Source organism: Heloderma suspectum, chromosome 12, assembly GCF_057233095.1.
Source record: "Heloderma suspectum isolate Gila_16-S chromosome 12, 16-S_ref, whole genome shotgun sequence".
In the NCBI taxonomy this organism is placed as follows: Eukaryota; Metazoa; Chordata; class Lepidosauria; order Squamata; family Helodermatidae; genus Heloderma; species Heloderma suspectum.
In genome coordinates, this window is record NC_139469.1 from 8437048 (window position 1) to 8454586 (window position 17539).

Genomic DNA, 17539 nt, shown 5'->3' on the forward strand with positions numbered 1-17539 from the left:
CTGAAATCCACAGGTGAAGCTTTCTGCACATGGGCAGATCAGCACAAACGCCTGAGCATCAGGCTGCCCCGAGAGGCACAGCTGGAAAAGCTGGCTTTCCTACTTGCGACAACGGCTGGCCATGACAATGCTAATTTCTTCACTGCCAAAAGACTGCACCAGGTCCGCCAGTCCGAAGACGTACAGCGCAGCCTTCCCCCCATTTATTGCCCACCAGATGCAACTGTTGTATCATGGGAGTTGCAACCCAACACATCTGGAGTTGGACTGGTGTGGAAGACACTTGAGCCACATTAACCCACTGATTATTATTATTATTATATTATTATATTATTATTAAATTTATTAATCGCCCATCTGGCTGGTCACCCAGCCACTCTGGACGACGATGTACAGCATACAATAAAACAGTTTAAAACAATAAAATTCTACAATAAAAACATTTTCTAAAATACCCTAACCCACCCCAAATTCCTGCCTGAACAACCATGTTTTTAATGCACGGCAGAAGCTCATTAAAGAGGGGGCATGGCGGAGTTCCCTAGGGAGGGAGTTCCACAGAGTGGGGGCCACCACAGAAAAAGCTCTCTCCCTTGTCCCCAGCAATCTAGCTGTCCTGGCTGATGGGAAGGCCATCCGAGGCTGATCTTGTTAAGCGGCCTGTCTGGTGCTGCTGGAGGCGCTCCTTAAGATAGCTGAGGTTTCTGTGAAACTGTCAGGACCTTGGCCCTATCTCCTCCACTGTAAAATCCCAGTGCCCCAAATCATCCATCACTCAGATCCAACCATGCAACACCCCTTTGTAAATCTCCACACTGCCTTCCCAGTGTACACCTGACAGAAGCTCCTCGCCTTTAGCTTCAAGGCTGCCTCTAGGTTTGGGGGGGGGCATGGTCAAGGTGCCATCAATGGGCCCCCCTCCCTGCACTGGGCCCCCCTCCTCATTAAAAGGTAAAGGTGTCCCCAACCAGTCGTGTCCAACTCTAGGGTGCGGTGCTCATCCCCGTTTCTAAGCCGAAGAGCCAGCGCTGTCTGAAGACGCTTCCGTGGTCATGTAGCCAGCATGACTGAACACCGAGGTGCACGGAACGCTGCTACCTTTCCCGCCAAGGCGGTACCTATTTATCTACTTGCAATTTCTTGCTTTCGAACTGCTAGGTTGGCAGAAGCTGGGACTGAAGACGGGAGCTCACTCCGTCACGCGGCACTCGGGTCTCGAACTGCTGACCTGCCGACCTTCCAGTCTGCAGTTCAGCGTCTTAACCACTAAGCCACCGCGGCCCCTCCTCATTACTGCTGCACTATCTCCTCTCTCCCATCACTGCTTGCCTGCTCAGAGAGGGCATAAGAACGTCAGAAGAGCCCTGCTGGATCAGACCAAGGGTCCATCCAGTCCAGCCATCTGTTCACACAGTGGCCAACCAGCTGCCCACGGGACGTGAGTGCAGCAGCACCCTCCGGCCCATGTTCCCCAACAACTGGTGTACATAGGCACTGCCTCTGATACTGAAGGTGGCATAGAGTCATCAGGATCAGTAGCTGTCGATAGCCATATCCTGCATGTATTTGTCCAGTCTCCTTTGAAAGCCATCCAAATGGGTGGCCATCGCTACATCTTGTGTAAGCGAATTCCACAGTTTAACTGCGGCAAGTGAACGGGCAGAGACAGCAAGCAGGAGAAGCAGCAGCAGGGGCAGCTCTAGGTTTGGCAGTGGCCCTCGGCCAGGGCATGGGCCATGGCATATGCCCAATGATGCCGACTCTTGATGCCACCTCTGCTTAACTGCAGCTTTTCCCCATCCTTGCTGTCTGCCCTGAATTCCTCTTACATGATCCGCTGTTCGTCTCTACCATCCTTGCTGTCCCAAAGTCTCCTTCTTCTCTTGCTGGCCTGTATGTCCAGAAATGAAATTCCATCCCAGAACAATTTACACAGTGAGCATTTGTGTTTGTTCTCTCTCTCAATGCCACCCCCTTCCAAAACTACTCAGACCCCACCTCTTCCACTGGTTTTGGTTTAACTTCTTAGTTTTCATCTTATTTTTACTCCCCTACTCTTAAAAAAAAAAAAAAGCACACGCTTTGGGTGGTGCCTAAGAAATTGATAAAATAGATAAAATAACAATTTCATATGATCTGGCAACTTGCAACTCTTTTAAACAATTAGTCAGGCCAATAGGGCCAGGTACAATGCTATTATAGGCCTCCAAGAAAGGGGCCAGGTTAGGACAATGGATATCTTGAAATGCACTTGTCATTGCTTTCTCATGCTATTATGCAAAGGGGTGGATTTCTAAGGGGTGGATTTCTTTTTAAGAAGCGAGGGGATCAAGAAGAAGAAAAAGACTGCAGCATGTGAAGTAGAAAGAAAGGCTTTTTTACAACCCGTTGGCTTTGTGCCACAGGTACCAATTACGCACCTGTGAGAGCAACCCATTATAACTCCAAAAGCCCATGAACAAATTGAAAACAGAAAGGCTAACTTCCCAAAAATGTTCACCCCATTAAAACTATTGACCCGAGCTGGAGGGAGAAAAGCGGTTTGAGCAGGGAGAATGTTCGAGGCAGGCAAGAAACTAGAAATTCACTTTAGGCATATCTGCTTGCAAGCATCCCATCAACAGAGCTGAAAATAAACTACCGAGTGTTACCAAAAATAGTGAAAAACAAAGGATCAGAAAAAGCAGTTGGGGAAAAAAGGCCCTTTAATGAACCCTAGCCAACCCAACAGAGGTCAATGCTAAACCTCCTAGTAAGCAATAAAACAGTGCAAGGCCGGGAGCTATACAACTTGTTTACACGGTCCGAGGATACAGAGCTATTGTCCATCAGTTATCCTGACGGAGTGCTTCATTACAGGCTTTGACACAGCAGGATGTAGGACAAGGAGCTGCAAGGGAACTCGTGCATCAAGAAGGCAGGATACAGGGCGGCAGGGGAGGACAACACCAGCACCTTCTGGAACTGCCCCTGCAGCACCAGGTGGCAAGACAGAAACCCTGGGGCAGCTGCACATCAGCATAAGGTTTTGCCCTGAAGGAAATGGATTTCCCCATAGAATCATAGAATAGAATCATAGAATAGTAGGGTTGGAAGGGGCCTACAAGGCCAAGGGGCCTACCCACCCTGTGATACACCCAGATGCTCTGTAAAGGAGAACACGCATGTGCCCTCTTTTACAGAGGGCTGTCCTCTATTTGTCCTGACCAATTAAAGATAAAAAAAACAGTTGCCCATCACCAATGACCACCTGGGCAGCAGACTGAACAGAACATCAGAACATCAGAAGAGCCCTGCTGGGTCAGACCAAGGTGTCAGGAACGCCTTGGCGGCCTCTCTCAGTAGATTCCAATAGCCAACTCAAGACAGATATGAAAGGGAATTCTCTTCAAAGCTTTAATCCCATTACAGCTTAATGACTCTTTCAGTTGCTAATCACCAGTGGCTAAAGCAAGGAACAGCAGTGTGGACTAAGCTTCAGGCAGGCAGTTGATCCCCATTTGAAAGAGAGTCACTTGAAGACCCAGAACTTATAGGCTAGGGAGAGATCCTCCCTCTTTCCCTTGGGTCCATGGGAAGCGGCCGTTGCTTGCGCACCAAACGGGCGCTACGCCTCCTTTCCGCACCCTTCATTGCTCATTGCTCTTTGCATCTGCGTCGAGCGTCTAAGAAGCCCCCCTCCTGCACTCCCTCACTACCCAGGTCACTAACTATCCCTGGAATGCTGGCAGGAGGAATCTCTGCCAGGTGCTGAGCCTGTGAGGGATGAGCTGGGTCCTCTTCCATGGATTGCTGTTCCTCCTCAGAATCAGAACTGCTCTGGGGCTCTCTGGGCTCAGTTTCCACCCTGACACAAGGGTCTCTCTGGTCCAGCATTCTGTTCACACAGTGGCCAACCAGCTGTCGACCAGGAATCCACAAGCAGGACACGGGTGCAACAGCACCCTCTCACCCATGTTCCCCAGCAACTGGTGCACAGAGGCTCACTGCCTCTGGTACTGGAGGTAGCACATAGTCATCAGGACAAGAGGTAGGCACATGGATCACCTGGCCGCAGTCTTCTGCACTATGGTGAGGTGGACTGGGTTTCTATTTGAATTACAATAATTATTTCTAAATTTGCATCTGTTTTATGTATTTATTTATTTGGCTTATGCCCTACCTTTCTACCGAGAAATGGCTCCCAAGGCGCCTCACAAAACAATTTTGAACAGATTCAAACAATAAGACACATTAGAATACAATAAAAGCATAACAGTTACGGAAGAAAAACAGCACCCAACCCACAGACCAGGTACAGGCCAACGGCCTTCTTGAATACAGCAGCCCCTGCCTGCCATCGGAAGGACGGCAGTGAGGGAACCAACCCAGCCTCTCTTGGGTGGGAGTTGCACAGCCTGGGAGCGGCCACCGAAAAAACCCTCTCTCGCATCGCCATCAAACGCACCTCTGAAGGCTTCTCCAGAAGATCTTCAGGACTGGGCAAGCTCATATGAGAGACAGTGGTCGTTCAGGTAGCCTGGTCCCAAGCCATATAGGGCTTTATAGGTCATAACCAGCACTTTGAGTCCTGCCCGAAAGCAGACCGGTAGCCATATGCAAAGTTTATGCAAATTATTGTCCTCTTGGCCTCTTTTTTTGATGATGCATTTCCGGGGGGGGGGGGGGATTCACAAGCAGCCACTCTGACAGACACGCTGACTTGGTGGTGTGTGACATATATTCTGGCCGTCTGCCACACCAGATAGGGAGATGGTCACATCAGAGTAATACTTGGAGCTGGGGTCGTTTGTGTTCTTGAGGAGGCCTGACTGGCTGCAGTCCAAAAAGCCCTCCTGTCTAATCATCCGCACAGCCACAGGGGACTCTGCTCCTCTCGCCTCCCAGCCCCATCACCTGTCTTTTCCTCCTACCTGCTGGGGCAGGTTGTATAACCATGTGCCTCATCATGGGAGGGGAAGGTGCAATGAGGCTGGAGTAAAAGCAAGGCAGAAAAAGAAACCTTGTTTGCGGCTACAGGCCGCGATGCCATTTAAGGGGCCACATTTCAGTTCAGACCACATTTTTCCCATGCAGCCAAGCTGGCTGGGAAAGATGGGCATTGTAGTCCAACTACAGATGTAAGAGAAACTTGTTTCTGTTCATTTTCAATCAGGGATGTATCCAGTTTGTACCTTCCAGACCAAACACGGGCTCAGATGCAATCTGCCGTCGAAGCCCATACATGTCCAAGCTTGCAATGCAAGTCACGGACAACCCCCCCCCCGCCCCAATGTGTTTGACAGCATGTGCACATTTGAAAAATGCACACAAAATACTGTGGATGTTTGAAAAATGTGCATGAGAAAAGAAAAGAAAGCTCACGATCTGATACAGACTCATGCCAGAACGCGGGTCAAGCTTCGAGATGGAATTCAGAGAACTTCGGCGAGCTGGGGTTTCGCTGATTCGCACATCCTTCAGTACAACACATCTGGAGGGCATCAGGTTGGAGAAGGCTGCTCTACTGTAACTACACCTAAGGATGTCTAACTGCAGTAATGGCATAAGAGAGCTGGCGCAGCCCTGTGGCTGCACCAGCTTTCTCATGCAATTATAGCAGTTAGATGTACTTACTGTAGGTGTAGTGGCTAAGCAACTGAGCGATAAACCAGGGGGCCTCTGGTTTAAATCTCGTCTCTGCCATGACTAGGTGGACCTCCTTAGGCAAGCCCCTCTCAGTCTCCTGCATCTGCAATATGGGGGCTAATAATACCAGCCTACCTTATAGGGTTGTTGTTAAGGATTACAACTAGACAACGCATGTTGAGGTCTTTGAACACTTGAAACTGCTGTAGAAGTTTGTATATTTAATTTCTATCCTGCCTTTCCACCCCACAAGATGGCACCTAAGGTGGTTAACAATCAAATCCAGCTTCAAAACAAAACAAAAGCTTCATGAAAACATAATAACAAATACATTAAAAACACAACAGAAGAAACAAACAGCACCAACCAATTAAATCCCCCTTCATTCCGGCTTATATTCCAAAAGCTTGCCTGAATAAAAACATTTTTGCCTGCCAGAAGAAGGACAACAGAGAGGGGGCAGAGAGTTTCAGAGCCTGCTTTATATAATGCTTCAAATGCTTCATTTTATTCTTCTACTGCTTCTGTTTGCTCTGCCTCCATTTCTCACCCCTACCTCTGTTTCTTCCCTGGCATCATTTTCTAAATTGTAAGCCCCTTGGGGGCAGGGACTGGTCCTTCCATTCCTTGTAAACATCTGCCCAGCTCTTCTATATACTGACTGCTGTTCTGAACAGTTAAATGGACCTATAGCTACTAGGCATTCATATGAAGAGCAGTAATCCCTTTACTTAAAAAAAATCAAACGAAGAAAGAATGACTCTTTGACCTTCCTTTATTTATTACATCTATATCCTGCCTTTCTTCCGTGGAACTCAAGGTGTACATGGGGTTTCCCAGTAGTCTCTCACCTAGGTATAAACCAAACTCAGACTCGCTTAGGTTTAGCACGGTACTTGCATCCTGTTCCCACAGATTATACCTTGCAATAAGCGTGGGTATTATTGCTGTAATTCTTACGAAGTATAAAAAGCAACCTCAACAAATACTCTTTCAATATAGTGCTTTCTTACAACATAATGCTGAAACATATCCAAGAACTCTGCCGAGAATCCCCCACCTCCCCCAGATAACTGTACACTGAACTGGTGCCCCCTAGCTGCAGGGCAGTTAAAAGATCTATGAGGGCACTCTGGTAACTCTCATTAGTGATCAAGCCCTAGAATCTGTTTACAAGGGCTTAGCCCCAATAGTCATAAGAGGAAGTGCCTCTGATCATGTGCAGAGTGCCACCCACCCACCCGTGTGTGAGATAGATAGAATTGTTATCAACAAACAATCTATCCTCTTCACCCTAGCCAGTCAAAACTGTCATTTTCCTCTTCATCGGTGAAAAAGGGAAGAACAAAGGAGAGAGTAAGACAGGGATGGACAGAAAAGAAACACATGGGCCCCAGAGCAATCGGAGACTAGGAGGAAACAGCAGTGAGTGCAAATGGAATATTAGCGCACAGTGAACAGCAATGTACCCAGCAAGAGCGCGATGCTGTGGGAAGGAAACAAGAGTGTATAGGAGGCCAGAAGAAAAAAAAAGACTGCGAATGAGAAACATAAAAAGGAGCATTTATAAGGTAAGCCTTATGTCACATTTCCTTTCCCGAAAGAGCACACTGGGGTAGGGGGAAAGTGTATATGCATTGAGAGAGAGTGTGCAGGCCTGAAGCCAGCCTAAACGTTGGGCGGGGCGCAAAAAAGGTAGGGGGTAGTTCATCTGGTTTTCAGGTCTTTCCAAGACAAAATAGTAAACTATTTTTTAACTATTTGTTTGGGGGGGGGAATGGGGGGGAAGAGAAAATTTAGCTCCCCCTGGCTATGGGCCTGTGTGTGTGTGTGTGTGAGAGAGAGAGAGAGAGAGAGAGATCACATCTATTGGCTAGTCCAACCTTTCCCAATCTGTCACCTTCTACATGTGTTGGACTACAACTCCCACAATTCCCAGCCAGCATGACAGCCGCAGTCCAACACATCTGGAATATATGTAATTAACCTTTTTATCCCACCTTTTTTGCTCTTGCAAGGAAGCCAAAGTGGCTTACGTGGTCCTCCTCTCCATTTTTATTCCCACAACAAGCCTGTGAGGTTGGTTAGGCTGAGAGTCAGTGACTGGCTCAAAGTCGCCCAGTTGAGCTTCAAGGTTGAGAGGGGAGTAGAACCCTAGTCCCAGTCCAACACCCTAACCTCTGCACCACACTGGCTCTCCATTTAGAAGGGTGTTGTAAGCCAGGAGGAGCCAGAAGGCAGATCGGGATTGCTCTGCCAACATTTCTCTGCCAAGAAACATCTGAGCATTGCGAAGGGATCTGGGGCATGTTTTAGGGCAGGGGCAACCAGAAGGTAAATGGGGATCTCCCAGGTACATCTTCAAGTGATTTAGCAGTAGATCTGTAATGGCTTATGACTCCTAATTGCTGAACAATATCAGCAGCAGCAGCAAGGCAACTTCTCCAAGCCACATATGCACATTAGCCTCCTTGGACCGTGAGCGGAGTTCTGGTGCTGAGAAGAATGCTGGGAGCCCTGCTGTGCCGTAACTCAGATGTAAGTATGTATTTGCAGCAGTTCCACCTCTGGAGCCACTATTTTGCCTCCTGGCTCCATTTGGTAGATCTCGGAGTTCCAGTAGAAATATACAAAGTACCTCCTGCAAGGCTGAAGTTTATCTGCCCTTGGTGTAATGATGAGGTAGGTCCGGTCTACACGTTTAGGAGAATGAAGCGGTAGTGTATTGAAACGGTGGAGCGGACTGCACTATTTCAGACAGCAGATGGGGGACAACATTTCTGGATCCTACAACAAACCAACCAGCCAACCCGGATCTCCCTCCAAACAGTAAACCTGCACGTCGTTGAGACGTTGAGAATAATATAACTATTATTATAATAGAATAATAGAGTTTCAGTCCAACGCAGGCACAGAGCACATTCCCCTCACCATGGGACAAGACCGAGTCCTTACCCATCAGTACTTAGGATTCCAAATAAGAGGACGAGGTTCTAGCCAGACTTGAGTTTTCTCCTGCCCTCCCCCTACAAATTACATAAAGAGAAGGAAGGGGAGAGTTGTATAGAATTCTTGTAGATGGCTTCAATGCATGCATGCTCAAAAGCAAATCCTGCCAAAGGCTGCAAGTCCAACTCAAGACTGCAATTTCAGTTTGGTGGAGAGTGGAGAGTGGGGGGTGGGTTGTGGTCAGCATCTTGATATAGTGTCATCGGTGTGCTTTGTCCTTTACACAGGCCCTGCCCTGAGGAGCTTACAATCTAAAATTCAACAGATGGCAGACCACAAAGGCAGCAGAGGGAAACAGAGTCTGGAGTAAACAGGAAGGGCACACCATTTCAGCAAAATGTCCTTAGGTTTCATTACAGGGGGGCAACCTTTCCCATAACCTGGTACCCCCCAGATGGTTTGGACCACAACTCCCTGAATTCCTGGCCACTAGCCCCACTAGCTGGGGCTGATGGGAGCTGAAGTCCAAAATATCTGGAAGGTACAAGGTTGGGGAAGGATGTAGTAGGCTTGAAGGCTAAGGCTTGAGGCAGCTGAGGGGACTAAAGCTTGAGGCAACTGCGGGAGATTTCCCCACCACTTCCTTTTCCCTGGCATATAGAAGCTGTTTACCCAGCTGTACATCTGATGCCTGAACATGGAATTCTCCAGCTGATGGAGATCATTTGGGTGGGTGCAAGGAGCTGTGAGTGGGAAGAACGAGGGAAGGTTAAAAGACCTGCCCCCTGTGGATAAACTCAAGATCAGATAGGCAACCTGGTGCCCTCCAGATGTTTTGGAGGGAAAACCACCCCCATCTTCTGTGTCCAGTGGCGATACTGGCTGGGGCTTATGGAAACTGTAGTCCAAAACATCTGGAGGGCTCCAGGTTGCCTCTTCGGGCTCAAGATCATGTCTCCAAAGGGGCGGGTGGGGTGTGTTTTAAGAGCATCTGTCTCGGATTCCTTGTAATAACCGCATAGCTGCTTGTGGGGTGAAGAAGCTGCTTGTGGGGTGAAGAAGGGTCGCCGCCTCTTCCCCCAATGGCGTGGCTGGATTTACTCGCGAGTAAGCAAGCACGCTATTGTGACTCGGACTGTGCGAGCTAGAGCAGCCAGGAACGCAGCAGACAATCCTAACCAACAAGGGCCGAGGAGGGGGGAAGAAGGGAGCCCCAGCGATCCCCCCCCCGGGCCCCCGGGAGGAGACATTGCCGAGGAATTTTGCTTCAAAGCGCTCTTGTGGAAGAGAGAAACCGAAGCGGGGCAGAAGCAGCCAGACGAGGGTGCGTGTTTAGGCGAAAAGAAGTCCCACAACTCCCAGCATCCCCCGGCCAGCCATGCTTGGCGCCGCGGGGCTTCTTTCTGCCTCAACATGCGTAGGATTGCGCCGTGCATACCAGTGGAGGCTGGTGGCTCTGGTTTCGGTGGGGCTGTGCATCCATCCTGGGTTTCAGCCCGAACCAGCCAGAACTCCCAGGGAGCTATGCAAGGTGCTGAACCGTGTCCCCCCAATAGGCCCAGCGCCTTGGCTAGCTCCGCTAGAGTTCCGGCTGGTTCGGCCTGAAACCCAGCATGGATGCACCGCCCCGCCAAAATGGGAGCCGCCAGCCTGCGCTGGCGAAGCCCCGAAGCCCGGGGCTCGTCTTACCTCGGAGGCCGGGCGCTGCACCTGCCGCAGGGCCTCCCCCGCCTCGTCAGTAGCCCTCCCGAGCAGCGGCCAGGCTCGCCGCCCAGGGGGCCGCGCCGAGAGGCATCCTAGGAGGCGCCCGCTGCGCGGATCCGACGGCCGCCTGTCTCCGGAAGCCGCGCAAAGGGTCCCGCGGTGCGGACGGCCGAGGGACGCGGGTGAGACATTGCAGAGGGAGGGAGGGGCAGGGAGGGGCGGGGTGCACGGGGAGGGGAAAAAACCCGGCAGGAAGCCAGGCTGGTGAAGAGCTTCGGAGGCAGAGAAAGGAAGGGGTTAAAAAAGCACCCTTGGCCTCTTAAAAGCAGCGCGGAGCGCGGAGGTGCGCGGAGATCCCCGCAGCCCAGGGGCGCGCAGGCTGCCAGAGGGGCGCGTGGGCAACTCCTCGCCAGGAGCGAGGGGTTAGACCCCGGCGGCAGCGCGAGCCTCGGCTCGCCGGTCAACCCCCCAGGTGGCCAGGAGCGCTGCGAGCCAGGCGCTCCCATGTTTGCACGGCCCCTCCTCGTCTCGTGGCCCTGCCGCACTGTCTAAGGCTACCAGCGACGCGATCAGTTTCATGGCCGTCCTCGCTGTACGCCTTCCCGAGGAGAAGTCCGTTTAACATCTGCCCAAGAGAGGGCCACATCACTAGATATGAACTATTGTTATAATAAATACGCAGTAATTGATTCCGCCTCTGTGGTGATGTTTGAAACTGCTGCTATTTTACGGTTTGGGGTCTATTTGTGATGTGTCCCAATTTAAATCACAAGCTGCCTTGAGCCCATTTGATGTAAAAAGGCAGGATAATATTTATTATTATTTTTTAAAGTAATAAACAATAAATAAGTCCTGCTTCCTACATCCCTGGTGGGCAGATGTTAGGCTTGCAGGATCCACCAAGCCTGAGATCCATCAACTGGAGCAAAAGACAGAGAATGAAAGAAGTCTTGAGCTCAGAAATGTGTTCTGAGTAGCAGAGTCTGCATTTAAACTCTTCATGCAGATTCTGTGACCTGAACATCAACCATACACACACTTTTGGGTTTGTTTACCATCTTACCTGAGGAAGAGTTCTGCAGAACCTGAAAGCTTGCACACTGTTTTGTGACTTTGAGTTGGCCTAATCAAGGTATTGCCCTAATATGGATTCTGGCAGTGAGGGATGGGTGGGTTGTCTTTATCTTAGCCATCCTTTTTCCTCTTCCCTCAACGATGAGATTAGTCATGTCACAAGTTTGAGCTTGGTTGCCTCATCTTGTTTCAGTCGAGATCAGAGCCTACAGGATGCCTTGAACAGCAGGTGAAAGCAGAGAACAAGAATCTCCTGCCTTGGCAGTCACTTTCTGGGAAGTTCAATGTCAGTGGGCCAGAGCCAGGCATGGGGTCCCAAAAAGGCAAAGCTTGAGTTCCAGAGCAGCAACGGAGATAATGAGCTAGGACATAGCTGTGTCTGCACATCAGTGGTGACTCGTTCAGATAAAGGAGCAAGTTCTGAGGCTGGGGCTTTATAGGGCTCAGTGGGCAACGATTGGTCCTTTGGGTCAGCTGATGGAACACTTAGGTAAGCTGGCACCGCAGCCTAGATGGTGCCATGGAACCACAGTGCAGTATCCAACTGCATCATTCATGACATTAGCGCAAATGAAGTTGTGCTAGCAAAAATTAGGTTCTGAACTATGCACAAGGGAAGAATCCAACAAAAGTTACATTTGCACAAGTGGCTGTGCATAATGCTTCTGGAACCCACAGTGCAACCCATTGTGCAACTCCTTGCACAACCAGTTGTGCAAGCATAACGGCCAGCCACTTGTGCAACAGATTCAGTGGAGTGCCGCTAACGCTACTTGAGTTTGCAGAATGGCATCGTTGGATACTGTCTGCGGAGCTCCGTTTGCCAGGCTTGCAATGGGAACAAGGCACTGGTAACACAGGAGGTAAGGTGCTGGAGCCGGGTCGGGGCCAGTGGTGTAGCAGAGCCAGGGCTCGCAGGGATGTTGTGCCAGCACCTCTTGATTAGCAGGATGCTGACGTCATCTGCCACCCCCTCAGAATTCCCTGTGCCCTTTGAGCTTAGCTGCAACCCTGACTGCAGCAGGGGGAAACTGAATTTCCCCAGCAACACCATATTGTTCCTGGCTGTCGGATGAAAACTCCTAGAACTGGGTTGTTGAGATGGATCAACGCAGCTGCCTGCAATTTTGGACTCTCCTTGCAGGTGTGGCTATGGGGATTGTGTGATGTTTCAGGGGGGGGGGGGTTAATAACCAGGATGGGCAGGTTGCAATCCCCACAGAGGCGAACAAATCAGTATTTAACAATATTGACTTAAGAATGTTTGGTGAATAATCACAGCAGGTAAAGAATTAACAGAACTATGAACCAAATACGTTCCGCTCCAATTTCAAGCCACAGTTCGCTGGGACGAGCAGCGCTATGGCAGCTGGACCAATGACAGTTGCTCATCCCAGTTCTCTAGACCTTGGCCGCCTGCCTCTGTGAGGGGGTGCACTCTTCGTTGGGCTGCAGACTGTCTCCTTCTCCACCACGCTGCTGGTTTTTCATCCTGACTTCTGTTTTCTCCTCCTTCGCTTCCTTCTTGCCTCCTCTTCCTCCCGGCCACCAACCGCCTTCCCCCGTTTTCAAACCGACCACCACTCTCTTCTCCCTCCATTCATGCCCCTCCCACTTTCCTTGGCCCATGTTCCAAGGCCATTAGAGAGAGCCGTTACAACTGACACGATAAGCACCCACACTTCAAAGTTTACCAGTACACCACAGTTTGAGACCCACCTGGTGCCTCCAGTGGTGCAGCTAGAACTGGACTTTGGGGCTGAAGTCCAGGGCTCTGCAGCCAAGGGAGAGCCCAAATGACCTCCTGGAAAGCGGCAGGTGATAGGGCCATGGAGGCTTGCAGCTCCAATGTCAGTCGGGCGGTGAATCCACTCCGGGTTTCAGTCAGAAACAGTCAGAATTCTAAAGGAGTTATCCAAGGTTGGATAGCTCCTTTAGAGTTCTGACTGGTTCTGGCTGAACCCCGGAGTGGATTCACCGCCCCACTGACATTGGAGCCACCAGCCTCCACTGTGATGGAGCAGTGGCAAACAGATCCAGCAACAGCAGCTGGGCATGCCAGGGCTGGCGCTGATCACCTCAGCACCCTCTCTTCATTATTTTTAAAGATGTTATGGTCAGGGGCGGCTGGCCAGGTATGCACATGGCTACAGATGCTCCTGTTGTTATTTTTTACTTTTAAAATATATTATCCTTTTCTACAACAACACAATGCTTATTCCCAAGTAAATGTACTTAGCAAATGGGCAGTGGAAACAAACTCCATTTTATTCCTGTCGTGAGGACAGTGCTATGATTTAAGGAAGTTGAAAATGAGAAAATGCACATGCACAGAAAATGAGAAAATGCACATGCACTTCTGTCTGTCTGTCTGTCTGTCTGTGTATCTATCTATCTATCTATCTATCTATGGGTTAGCAAACTGTTTGTGTGTTTGCTCACCGTAACATATCAGGAATATAGACGGTGCAGTTGGAAAGCAGAGCATGACAACAGGGGGACAGCAGGGAGAAATGTTGGTTGTGTACTTCACCCCCGAATTAATATACGTAGAAAGGGATGTCGGAGAAATCTGCAGTGGAACCAAGCAAGTTCAGTTTTTCATGAATCTGACCTGCAGATTCTGCAGTGGACCAGCTTTTCCCCTATCAGGCGGGTTCTGTGGACTTGCGGAGCGGTTTTCTAACTTTCCCGAATGTTGCGCAAATTTCACCGTAGAGAAATACACTTTTTTTTAAAGGCCAAAAATTACGCGTTTTTTATAGAGATGCAAATGTAGAACTACTTATTATCATTTAAATAGAAATACAGTACATCTCACCATAGCGGGGAAGACGGTGACCAGGTGATCGGTGGGCCTTGCTCAGTCTGATGCGCAGATGCTGTTGATGGGCAACTTCAAGGCCCTTTTGCTCTTCCTTCCAGCCATTTGCTGTCTTTAACCCAGAATTGGACTGGATAGCTCTTCAAGCAGAGGACACCTTCGGACCAGAGAACAGTCCTCTGTCAGCCCTTCAAAACAGAGGACTGTCCTCTGTAATAGATAAAGTGCCATTCTTCCCATGCTTGGTCTTTGAAGGAATATCCCGTAAGTGTTCTGAAAGTGAATTCCAGGTCTACATGTCGAACGTGGGTCACCCTCTCCTGCTCTTCCCAGTCCTTGGGACAGCCTGACTATTACTGGAAAGGTCAATGTTAAACTACGGAATTCACTACCACAAGACATAGTGATGGCCACCAACTTGGATGGCTTTAAAAGAGGATTAGACAAATTCCTGGAGGAGAAGGCTATCAATGGCTGCTAGTCCAGATGGCTATGTGCTACCTCCAGGATCAGAGGCAGTATGCCAATGTCAGTTGCTGAGGAACATGGGCGGGAGGGTGCTGTTGCACTTGCATCCTGCTTGTGGTTTCCTGGCTGACAGCTGGTTGGCCACTGTGTGAACAGAATGCTGGACTAGATAGACCCTTGGTCTAATCCAGCAAGGGTGATTCTGATGTTCTTATGTAAGGTGGAAGGAGGCTTGGTCGCAGCAGTCTCTGAGCCATTCCCTTTTGAAGAATCCGTTGGCTTTGGGAGGGGCCCTCATTTCAGTTCCAATCTCTTGCTGCTTATTCTTTTCTCTCTCCTCCCAGGGGAGCCATCCCACAGCCTGTGCAAAGACTGCCCCCCTCTCCAAGCATACAGCTCTTTATCAGTGTAACAGACCCAGCAGTCCCTTGGGACCAGAAATGTATTTCACAAACTATTGATCTGAGGATGAATCACTTACATTCCCCCTGGATGTCACAGCTCCATGGCTCTCCTTCTGTAGGCCTCACATAAACCTTCCACCGCTTGACATATTTTAAAGCAGATGAACAGCAGCCCTAAATGCTGTCCTCATGTTTTATATATGCGGTGCCTTCTCCAAGATCATTAGCATTAATTACTGTAGTGGCCCACACTCCATTATTTCCCCTTCTGAGGACTGAGTCTTTTCCCCTCTCCAGGCCCACATCAGAAACATCCCTTGCTGTCAAACAGCGAGATGCACCGGGGGTGTCGGTGACATCTTTGAGGGTGATGGTTTCAAAAATCCAGGAGGGGTCTGTTCCTGTCTGTGGATTTATGGGAGAGATTCCTTTGGCATTCCAATAGCCCAAAAGACTGAGCATTTCTGGGAGCTTTGCGTATGTTTCTCTGTGGAATGGCATCAACTTCTAATCTTTCTTTCTGTCTCCCGTGACATCACTGCATTCGATTCATTGAATCCCTAGCACAATTTCACCCAAGCTGTTAAGTACTCCATCAACAGTAGTCGGGCTTTCAGCCACCTTCCAAAATGAAGGGAGTTCAAACTTCTCTTTGGCAGCCACGTCACACATTCTTGTTTATATACTGTATATCTAAAAATGGAATGTATAATACTGGCTGCATTCACACAGGAACACCCCGTCATGAAGCCACGGCTGCCAGGGATTGGGATGTCTATCGCACACAATAAATCAAAACTGCGGGCAACTCCAGCTGGGATACTGGTACCACAACCCAGAATCCTCCTTGCCCTGGTGATCAGGTGCTTCCAAGGAGCCAATTACATGCTACTGCCTGCCATAAAGCTCTCAGATCTGCTGCACCCTGTGAGTCTTGTTGCTGAGAGTGTGGTGTCAGGGTGGACACTGAGCCCAAAGAATCCCAGAGTAGTTCTGATTCTGAGGAAGAGCAGTCGCTCCTGGGAGAGGAGTGCGCTCCTCTTTCCCAGGGCCCACAGCTGACGGAGATTCCTCCCACCAGCCTTCCTAGATTAGAAAGCAGTCCAGGGAGTGACCGAGCAGAGATAGCAGACTTGGTGGACGCGTGATGCAGACGCAGAGAGCGGTGCCAGATGGAGGGCGCGGAAAGGAGGCGCAGTGCCTGGTTGGCGCGCAAATAACGGCTGCGCCCCGAGGATCCAAGGGAAAAGGGGAGGGACTCTCCCTAGTCCTTAAGTTCAGGGGTCTGCCAGTAATTCCCTTTCAAACGGGGACCAACTGTTCCAACTTAGGGCATAGGTACTCTGCTGCTCAGATCTAGTTGCTACCTGTAGAGTTAAGTTGTAAAAGAAGAATAAAGCTTTGAAAAGAATCCCTTTGTCTGTGTCTGGACTTGGCTACTGGATTAGACTGACAGAGGCCTCCAAGGAGCCCTTGACATGTGGCTACCAGCCAGTCCCGTTAGAGGGCAGGATTGGCCCGCGCCTGCTCGTTCCGGACACTTGCCAGCACTTAGACCTGAGCACCTGGCAACCTGTTCCATCCAACTGCAGGTCGGTCTGCTTTGCCATCAGGTTGTTACTGGCCAAAGAAGCTGGCAGAAGGAACTGGTTTTCCACTGGATCTGACTTTTAGGGCTACTCCGGAACCTCGGCTGGAAGCGGCAGCTGCCCTCTTTGCCCAGACAGCTGCCTAGGCATGGCCTGAATGCACAGGGTGCAGCAAGCTTACTGAAGCGAAGCAAGTCGAAGTTTAGTCAGTGCCCAGATGCAGGACCACCTGACAGGCCCATGTGTTATTTCTAGGTGGGTTCCCCCCCCCTTTCCTGGGACCTTTCTGTGTGCAGGTGGTGCAGTTTTGGCATCTTATACGATGGCACTTATGGCCTGAACATCTGAAATAGAGGGATTAATAAATAAATACAATACAATGGGCACTGAAGACAGAACTGTCATCAGCGCTAGTGAGCAAATGTTCTGCCCAAGCATGCACCCTTCTTGCTTCCTGCAACTTTTTCATCATGATACGGATTTTTCAAACGCTTTAAATCCACTCTTTCCAAACCTTTTTACAGGCAATGTTCTCTTCTGCAATGTTTGAACAACCCCATGTTACAGAGTGGAAATGGTGATACAAAGAGCCAAGCGACTTCCCTTTCCAGGGTCTCCCAAGACATCTGTCATGCAGAATGGAAGAGAGCTCCCAATTCCCAGCTCTGTGCAGAGTCACCAAGTCACCTTTCTTCGTCCCCGCTGCACCAGTCACTGTATTGAATGCAAGGGACTGAAGTTGTGAAGTGCTCCAAGACTCTTCAAGGTGCCTGTTCTGTCAAACCCGCCCCGCCTCCAACTGTCATGTACAGAGCAGGAGCCTTTCTTGCCTTCAGTGACCGCCCCCCAGCTGATTTTTCCCCCCAAAAATGCTTGAAGTCAATATCTCGCTACTATGT

General features: G+C 49.8%; 1 protein-coding gene across 8 annotated transcripts in view; it reads right to left on the reverse strand.

Moving 5' to 3' along the window:
• The window catches only part of CARD11 (caspase recruitment domain family member 11), a 137673-nt gene extending 122992 nt beyond the window's left edge, over nt 1–14681 (reverse strand). For 6 of the 8 annotated variants that reach the window (XM_084818279.1, XM_084818277.1, XM_084818280.1 and 3 more), the window contains exon 1: nt 10267–10468. The gene's annotated coding sequence lies outside the window, so the exon portion shown is untranslated. Of the gene's footprint in view, nt 1–10266; nt 10469–11344; nt 11612–14176 lie in introns of those variants that run through there. The other 2 variants (XM_084818275.1, XM_084818276.1) reach the window with 2 other exon arrangements.
• Between the last annotated feature and the right edge of the window lie 2858 nt (nt 14682–17539).